The sequence below is a fragment of the Cupressus sempervirens genome, chromosome 8, assembly GCF_028749045.1.
Source record: "Cupressus sempervirens isolate cs-2001-9-10 chromosome 8, ASM2874904v1, whole genome shotgun sequence".
NCBI lineage: Eukaryota > Viridiplantae > Streptophyta > Pinopsida > Cupressales > Cupressaceae > Cupressus > Cupressus sempervirens.
Genome location: NC_143125.1, coordinates 90,624,808 through 90,634,735, shown reverse-complemented (window position 1 = coordinate 90,634,735; position 9,928 = coordinate 90,624,808). Strand labels below are relative to the sequence as shown.

Sequence of the window (9,928 nt, the reverse complement as noted above, 5' to 3'; positions counted from 1 at the left end):
AAGGTTTTTTACTGATAAATCGAGATTCAAAATCATTCCATTTCGAATCTTTTCCCTTATTTAAATGTCGAACCTCTAAATTCTCATAGGGACCTCCCGGAATTATTTCTAGGGCCTGTCTAATTATTTTTATAGATTCTTTCATTTCTCCGATTCGAAGCAAATAACGAGCTAATGAATCTCCTTCTTTTTGCCATTGGATTTCCCAATCCAATTCATCATAACATTCATAATGATCCACTTTACGAAGATCCCATTAGATTCCGGAAGCTCGTAGCATGGGTCCTGATAAACTCCAATCTATTGCTTCTTCTCTACTAATAATGCCTACTCCCTCAACTCGTCTCAAAAAGATAGGATTGCGTGTAATAATTCTTTCATATTTGGTCACTTTTGGAAAGAAATAATAGCAAAAATCGAAGCATTTATCTACCCAACCGTAGGGTAAATCTACAGCTACTCCTCCAATACGGAAATAATTATGCATCATTCGCATACCCGTGGAAGCTTCAAATAAATCATATATCATTTCCCTCTCTCTTAAAATATAAAAGAAAGGAGTCTGCACACCAATATCAGCCATGAAAGGTCCAAGCCATAACAAATGAGAAGCTATACGACTTAACTCTAGCATAATCATTCTAATATAGCTAGCCCTTTTAGGTATTTGAATATTTTCCAACTTTTCTGGTGCATTAACCGTTACCGCCTCTGTGAACATAGTAGCTAAATAATCCCATCGTGTTACATAGGGGAGATATTGAACAATTGTTCAGTTCTCAGCAATTTTTTCCATACCTCTATGTAAATAACCTAATATAGGTTCACAATCAATAATATCTTCACCATCTAGAGTAACAATAAGTTGAAGAACACCATGCATTGATGGATGATGAGGACCCATACTTACCATCATGAGGTCTTTCTCCCTAGCAACCATAATCATAGCTCTTTCCCGGTTAAAAAAATCAATGAGAACAAAAAAAAAGAATGACTCATTAGGATTCAGAATTTAATAAAACATAATTTTTGAAAATTAAAATTTCATTCAAATAAAAATTAATGCAGTCCACGAATATCTAATTGATCGATTAAACGTTTGTAACGAAGTCTATCTTTTTTGAACAGATAAATCAGAAGTCGTTTACGTTTACCCACAATTTTCCACAAACCTCTTTGGGACGAGTAGTCTCTTCCGTGCAGGTCCAAATGTTAAGTAAGTTTTTGAATTCGACTGGTTAAATAATATACTTGAGATTCAATAGATCCTCTTTGATTCCTAGAGAACAAAGAGGAGCGAACAGACAAATTTTTGATCATAAAAAAATATTCCGAAGTTCAATATTATTTGATTAATTTAATTTAGAGTAAAAAAAAAGAATGAGATCCATTTCTTTTTGTTCATGGTCTATATATTCCTTCCTATGTTTTGATCGAATGAATTTCTCTTCGGCATAAATAAAATGCAACTTTCGTAGAATAAAGTTACCATACCAGCAAGATTTAATGTCAGAGTTTATCCGGGATTATTAAAAAGAATGATACACTCTCCTTTTCCATTGGGAAAGAAAAAAAGGGATGACAGAATGATTAATAAATTCCCATATTTAAGGTCATAGAGAAGAGCTATAGTAGATTATAGAACCGTGTCCCTTCATTTTTCCAAGTACCTCCAAGAGACCCTAGAGATTCCCATTGCTCCTCTCTAGGGTCTTGGAGGGTGTACTATAGTTATACCACTTCCTCTAATTTATTCATTATTTTCGGAGTCTTCTTCATCTACTAAGGGAGGAAGAAAACCCTTGGGCTTTTTTCCCATTAGTAGTTCTCTCGGTATGTTCGGTCTTGGTCCCGTTATTATCATCCCATCCTTCTCACCGAAGAAAAACTCTCTTAAAGAAGAATAACTCGTAACATAAGAAAGAGCTTTTCTTGCGTCCGAATTTGCTTTTTTCCTCCAAACCTTGTTACGATGCTGTTTTTTGGATTTAGAAGTCCGTTTTTTTGGTACAGCCATAATATTTTTATAGTTCGATTTTATTTAGAAAAAATAGAAAAAATTTGAATATATTATATATTTTTTTATTATACTCTATATTTGTTTTTATTTTGTACACTTCTTATATATCTTTAAATTCAATTCATTGTTTATAGTTTAGTTCCATTTTATGGATAAAAATATGATAGAATATTCTATCATATTTTTATTGCATTTTGGAACGTTATTTATATACTATTTACTAATAACAAGAGATCCACGATACAAATTGATAACAATTAATAAATTCTTACATACACTTACATACATATATCGAATTTTGAGTAAATGAAAACTATATCATTTTAAGATATTCAATTATTTCTCATATTAATAATTCTAATTGGTTTCATTTTCTATTCAATTCTATTCTTAATACTACTATTAATCGACAATGAAAAATTGAATTCTAAATAAGAATGTGTGTGTACATAACTAATAGCTCAGTACCTAAACTGAAAAAGAGTTCCTTCTTGCTCATCTTACAAATATTTGATTAGTATCAGTATTGACCAATGCAAATCTTTTGCAGAAAAAAGAAAAAAAAAAGTAAAAATTAAATATGAAATCGATAGGATTGCATCCCATATTCTATCGTTCTTCTTTATTCATGATCTATCATTTTTATTTTATTCTCTTCAGGGTCTAGTGGATTGGAAACCAAGAATGTGGAATATCAAAATATTGAGAATAATTTTTTAATCTTCCTATGGAATTTATATACAAATATGCTCGGGTCGTGCCTTTCCTTCCGCTTTCATCTTCTGTACCAATCGGATTAGGATCCTTTTTTTTTCCAGGAGCAACTAAGAGTGTTCGCCGTACATGGGCTCTTATTAGCATTTTTCTGTTAAGTGTAGCTATGTTTCTTTCTTTCAATTTGTTCTTGCAACAGATTACCGGTGGTCCCATCTATCGGTATTTCTGGTCCTGGGTTATTAATAATAAGTTTTTATTAGAGTTAGGCTATTTGATTGATCCACTTACTTCCATTATGTTAGTTTTAGTTACAACAGTTGGAACCATGGTTATGATCTACAGCGATACTTATATGTCGCACGATAAAACATATGTGAGGTTTTTTGCTTACCTTAATTTTTTCAATGCTTCTATGCTGGGGTTAGTTATTAGCCCTAATTTATTACAAATATATATTTTTTGGGAATTAGTAGGAATGTGTTCCTATTTATTGATAGGTTTCTGGTTTACGCAACCCAGCGCAGCTAATGCTTGTCAAAAAGCATTTATAACTAATCGTGCAGGGGATTTTGGACTCTTACTAGGAATTCTAGGTTTTTATTGGGTAACAGGTAGTTTTGAATTTCAATATTTGTTTGAAAAATTAAACGAGTTGACTGCCGTTGATGGGGTTGGTTCGTTTTTTGTTACTTCGTGTGCTTTTCTCTTATTTTTAGGTCCAATAGCCAAATCTGCACAATTTCCACTTCATGTATGGTTACCTGATGCTATGGAAGGGCCTACTCCTATTTCAGCTCTTATACATGCCGCTACTATGGTAGCAGCAGGAATTTTTCTTGTAGCTCGATTGTTTCCTCTTTTTAAAGCTCTACCTTTAATAATGTATCTTATCTCTTGGATAGGTGGAATAATAGCTCTATTGGGAGCTACTATGGCTCTCGCTCAAAAAGATCTTAAAAGAGGCTTGGCTTATTCTACTATGTCTCAATTAGGCTACATGATGTTAGCTCTAGGGATAGATTCCTATCGAATCGCTCTGTTCCATTTGATTACACATGCTTATTCCAAGGCATTATTGTTCCTAGGATCCGGATCAGTCATCCATTCGATGGAACCCATTGTTGGATATTGCCCCAGTAAAAGTAAGAATATGGCTCTTATGGGTGTTTTGAGGAAATATATGCCAATTACGGGAATCACGTTTCTTTTAGGAACACTTTCTCTTTCTGGTATTCCACCTTTTGCTTGTTTTTGGTCTAAAGACCAAATTCTTAGTGATAGTAAGTTATATTGTCCCATTTTTGGGGGAATAACTTGGTTCACAGTAGGATTAACTGCCTTTTACATGTTTCGTATGTATTTACTTACTTTTGAAGGGGACTTTCGCGTAAATTTAGTTAATCCATATAACAACCATATTGCACTATATTCGACTTCTATGTGGGGAGAGGAGGAATCCGGGATATCAAATAGAACGAGAGTGGATTCTATGTCGAATCAAATTATAGGAAGTAATAATTCCTTTTCCAAAGAAGTATTTAAAATTTCCAATGAGATGGAAGGATTGTACAAAAAGAACAGAGGTTTGGTTATCACTTATCCTTTCTTCTTCCATAAGGGATCTTTTGCATATCCCAAAGAATCGGGCAAGACAATGCTATTTCCTTTAGTTATATTGGGGATATTTACTCTGTTTATTGGATTGATAGGAGTTCCTTTTTTTCGAAGCGGAATGAGTTATGACATATTATCTGAATGGTTTACATCATCGATGACCCCTTTTGATAAGAAACATCCGAAAAATTGGCCCGAATTTTTACTAGACGCAATCCCCTCAGTTGGTATAGCATTTTTCGGTATATTGATTGCCTTTATTTTCTATATACCTATTTACTTCTTATCAAAGGATGTATATCATAAAACAAATCCTAATATGAAGATTATTATGGACCAATCGATTAATATTATCTATAATTGGTCTGTTTATCGAGCTTATATAGACATATATTATGACATAATCTTGATTAAAGGTATACGAGGATTAGCTGAAACAAGTAATTCATTTGATCAATGGGCAATTGATGGATTCCCAAATGGAATAGGTTTTTTAGGCCTTTTTGTAGGAGAGGAAATCAGATGCTTAGGGGGGGAACGTATATCTTCCTATATATTCTTTTCTATATTTTGTATATTAATATATTTATTTATTTTCATAATATTTTCATAATATAAATAATATTTTCATAATATAAATAATGAAAATTCTAACAATAGAAAACCAGAATGTTATATTGAAGTTGTGCTCTTTATCAGCATTGATGTTTATAACATCATCCTATTTCAATATCGTTCCCTAAATAATATTTTTTATAGATTGTTAAAATTCAGTTATTTCATCAACTCGTTTATGTTTACATAGAACAATATAGAGATAGATAAAAAAGAAATGAAAGATTATGAAATAATTGATTGAAATGCTTGCTTAAAAATGAAAGACTACGATCGCTAATATGAAGTCCATTTTCATACTTTACCACTTCCTGATAATTCATTTCAAATCCTCGAGCAGATCGAATAAGATTTCACATATCCTATCAACTAGCCCATGATTCAAAGGTTATATAGTCTGCATAAGGTATAAAGATGAAAAGGCCAAGGACCTTCTCTTGATCGAAATCAATTCTCTCGAATTGATGAATATAGCTCGCTCATAATTTGAAATAAATGAGCGGGCTAACCCTGGGTTTTAGATTATTCCCAATCTACACAAAGATGTTGGTAACATTGCTAAAATTATCAATGAAGTTCTAATTAATAGTTGAAAAAAAGAATGTGTCGGAGCGAAGAGAGGTTTACTCCAATTCAGCTAAATTGGGCAAATTTTGAACTCTTTTTATGGTGGACCTTACTTATAATTATGGAACCAAGTGCTTGAAGAAAAAGAAAAAAGAAAAAAAAGGAGCTCTCCTCAAATAGGATTTGAACCTACGACCAATCGGTTAACAGCCGACCGCTCTACCACCGAGCTACTGAGGAACAACGAAGGTATGATAGCACTTAAAACTACAATTTGTGAGTAAATAACCCTAATTTGAATAAGCAAGCGTCTTAATTAGTAAGAGCCCTTGGTTCTTTTCTTACCAATACGCCGTGCAAGCCTGGTGCCGATGAGAAAGAGTTCTAGAAGGTCATACAAAAAAAATTGTCTTATAGAATGGGATCTTAAATATCTGAATAAATCAAAGCTTCACTATAAACTTAGCTCTTGGTATTCGCAGTTCTCTTAATAGTTCGAGAGCAGCCGTAGTCATTTTACTATTTTAGTCTCTAGAACTACTAGAGAGACTCGTAGTCTCTCTAGTAGTGAACTGTTTTGGGCGAGGAGGGATTTGAACCCTCGACACCGTGGTTCGTAGCCACGTGCTCTAATCCTCTGAGCTACAGGCCCTGTCTCCACCAGATAAAAAAGATTATTGCATTTAGCAATGTGGAATGGGAAAAAAGAATGCCGGGATTTTTGTTTTTTTTTTTTTTTTGATTAAAAAATAAAAAAGTAAGTAAATAAGTAAGCTTTTTATTATTCTGGCATCGAGCTATTTTTCCACAGGGCTTCCCCTGCAGTATCGTCACCGCAGTAAAGTTTAACCACCAAGTTCGGGATGGATTGGTGTGGTTCCCCTACGCCTGAGACACCAGAATTTCAAACCATAAACGAAGAAGGCCATAAGATATTGGTTAGTACTTGTGGAGCTCTCTGCTTGGCAGGGGCTCCTTTTTGGGGCCCTGTCAAGCAGAAAGCTCGGAATGATACAAATGGAGCTATGCAATAAGCACTTTTTATTCATCCATCTTTTTTTATTCTTTATCATATCTACAGTAAAATGTTCTATCAAAACATACTCTATGTACCCGAGCAGATCAATCGGGTCATGTAGTAACAAGGTTCAAATCTTTCGATCTTTTAGTATGCCTCGACTGCATGCATCACTGCACTTCCACTTGACACTTATCACCTAACGGCTCGTCTTGCCGTGACCTGAGAGAGCACTCATCTTGAGGTGGGCTTCTTACTTATAGGCGTTCAGCAATTATCCGCTCCGCACTTGGCTACCCAGCGTCTACCGAGGGCATGATAACTGGTACACCAGAGGTGCGTCCTTCCCGGTCCTCTCGTACTAAGGAAAAGTCCTCTCAATGCTCTAACGCCTGCATCGGATATGGACCGAACTGTCTCACGATGTTCTGAACCCAACTCACGTACCACTTTAATGGGCGAACAGCCCAACCCTTGGAACATACTATCGCCCCAGGTGGCGAAGAGCCGACATCGAGGTGCCAAACCTTCCCGTCGATGTGAACTCTTGGGGAAGATTAGCCTGTTATCCCTAGAGTAACTTTTATCTGTTGAGCGACGGCCCTTCCACTCGGCACCGTCGGATCACTAAGGCCGACTTTCATCCCTGCTCGACGGGTCGGTCTTGCAGTCAAGCTCGCTTCTGCCTTTGCACTCGAGGACCGATTTTCGGCCGGCCTGAGGAAACCTTTGCACGCCTCCGTTACCTTTTGGGAGGCCTACGCCCCATAGAAACTGTCTACCTGAGAATGTCCCTTGGACAGTAGGTTCAGTCGCAAGGTTAGACTTTTGGCTTTTCTAGAGTGGTATCTCACTGATGGCTCATGCCCCCTCGGAAGAGGGCCTTCTTCGCCTTCCACCTAAGCTGCGCAACAAGAGCCCAAAGTCAATCCCAGGGAATAGTAAAGCTTCATAGGGTCTTTCTGTCTAGGTGCAGGTAGTCTGCATCTTCACAGACATGTCTATTTCACCGAGTCTCTCTCCGAGACAGTGCCCAAATTGTTATGCCTTTCGTGCAGGTCAGAACTTACTCGACAAGGAATTTCGCTACCTTAGGACCGTTATAGTTACGGCCGCCGTTCACCGGGGCTTCGGTCGCTGGCTTCCCTGTCATCAAGTCACCAACTTCCTTAACCTTCCGGCACTGGGCAGGCGTCAGCCCCCATACAGCGTCTTACAACTTTGCGGAGACCTGTGTTTTTGGTAAACAGTCGCCCGGGCCTAGTCACTGCGACCTCCTTTGAGGAGGCACTCCTTCTCCCGAAGTTACAGAGCTATTTTGCCGAGTTCCTTAGAGAGAGTTATCTCGCACCCCTAGGTATTCTCTACCTACCTACCTGTGTCGGTTTTAGGTATAGGTACCCGTTTGTTGAAGGTCGTTCGAGCTTTTCCTGGGAGTATGACGTGGGTTGCCTAGCGTGTTGTCTATCTTTTTACTTTTTTGACGCCACGCTGGAATTCGGACATTGGCTCGAGGTATTTTCTCTACCCTATTCTGACCCTGCTTTTTCAGGGTCACCTTCTGACCTTAAACTATAAAACCATAATTAAGACGGCTAACTTAGCCTACTCTGTCCCTCGGGACCAACAAAGGGTAGTACAAGAATATTAACCTGTTGTCCATCAACTACGCCTTTCGGCCTGATCTTAGGCCCTGACTCACCCTCCGTGGATGAACCTTGCGGAGGAATCCTTAGGTTTTCGGGGCATTGGATTCTCACCAATGTTTGCGTTACTCAAGCCGACATTCTCGCTTCCGCTTCGTCCAACTCTGCTCGCGCAGATACTTCTCTCTGAGGCGAAACGCTCCCCTACCGATGTATTTTTTATTACATCCCACAGCTTCGGCAGATCGCTTAGTCCCGATCATCTTCGGTGCAAGAGCGCTCGAGCAGTAAGCTATTACGCACTCTTTCAAGGATCGCTGCTTCTAGGCGAACCTCTTGACTGTCTTTGCACTCCTACCTCCTTCATCACTCAACGATCATTTAGGGGCCTTAGCTGGTGATCTGGGCTGTTTCCCTCTCGACGATGAAGCTTATCCCCCATCGTCTCACTAGCTAACCCTTGTTTATCTCTAGTATTCATAGTTTGTCTCCATTTGGTACCGCTCACACAGCCCGCACTGAAACAGTGCTTTACCCCTAGAAGATCCAGTCAACCACTGCGCCTCAACGCATTTCGGGGAGAACTAGCTAGCTCTGGGTTCGAGTGGCATTTCACCCCTAACCACAACTCATCCTCTGATTTTTCAACATCAGTCGGTTCGGACCTCTACTTAGCTTCACCTAAGCTTCATCCTGGTCATGGATAGATCACCCAAGTTCGGGTCCATAAGCAGTGATAATTCAATTGCCCTATGAAGACTCGCTCTCGCTACGGTTCCGGTGGGTTCCCTTAACCAAGCCACTACTTATAAGTCGCTGGCTCATTCTTCAACAGGCATGCGGTCTGCTCCTGCTTGATTCATTTGGTTTCTGTCAAACAAAACAATTTTCTGCATTTCATGTTCGTTGTTTCTGCCAAACAAGTGCATTCATTTTTTATTTTGTTGTTTCTGTCATAATAAGGAATCAAAGCAGGTCGACTCCTCCCACTGCTTGAAAGCGTTACGGTTTCATATTCTATTTCAATCCCCGCTGGGGGTTCTTTTCACCTTTCCCTCATGGTACTATTTCGCTATCGGTCACCCAGGAGTATTTAGCCTTGCAAGGTGGTCCTTGCTGATTCACAAGGGATTCCATGTGCCCCATGCTACTCGGGTTAGAGCGTAAACTGTCACGATGCTTTTGACTACTGGACTTTCACCATGCTTTCGACTACTGGACTTTCACCATCTAGGGTGCTGTATTCCACTATTTCAAATAGAATTCGCCTAGCAGCATGATGCTTAGATTGCTCTCCCACAACCCCATTTTAACAGTTTAGGCTGATCCCATTTCGCTCGCCGCTACTACGGGAATCGCTTTTGCTTTCTCTTCCTCTGGCTACTAAGATGTTTCAGTTCGCCAGGTTGTCCCTTGTCTGCCTATGGATTCAACAGATAGTTAAAAAGGTTAACCTATTCGGGAATCTCCGGATCTATGCTCAATTTCCACTCCCCGAAGCATTTCGTCGATTAACACGCCCTTCTTCGTCTCTGGGTGCTTAGGTATCCACCGTACGCCCTTAGTTTTTTGAACCTTGCCACTCAAGGCCGTCTTAAGGAGCTACTAATATTAAAGACATGAAAGCATCTTATCAATGTCCATGAATGATAAAATAAATCATAGATAAAACTGCCGATTATGACTGATCTACTCCGCAGAATCATCACGGGGTGGAGATAAGTGGACTCG

General features: G+C 38.5%; 2 non-coding genes and 1 pseudogene across 2 annotated transcripts; all 3 read right to left on the bottom strand.

Annotated features, from left to right (window-relative positions):
• Positions 1 to 5,701: 5,701 nt before the first annotated feature.
• TRNAN-GUU (transfer RNA asparagine (anticodon GUU)) lies at positions 5,702 to 5,773 on the bottom strand. The gene has a single exon. It is a non-coding gene; the product is annotated as a tRNA-Asn (tRNA).
• Positions 5,774 to 6,111: 338 nt separating this feature from the next.
• TRNAR-ACG (transfer RNA arginine (anticodon ACG)) lies at positions 6,112 to 6,185 on the bottom strand. The gene has a single exon. It is a non-coding gene; the product is annotated as a tRNA-Arg (tRNA).
• A 586-nt stretch (positions 6,186 to 6,771) lies between these two features.
• Positions 6,772 to 9,626, bottom strand: LOC149541799 (25S ribosomal RNA; annotated as a pseudogene).
• Between the last annotated feature and the right edge of the window lie 302 nt (positions 9,627 to 9,928).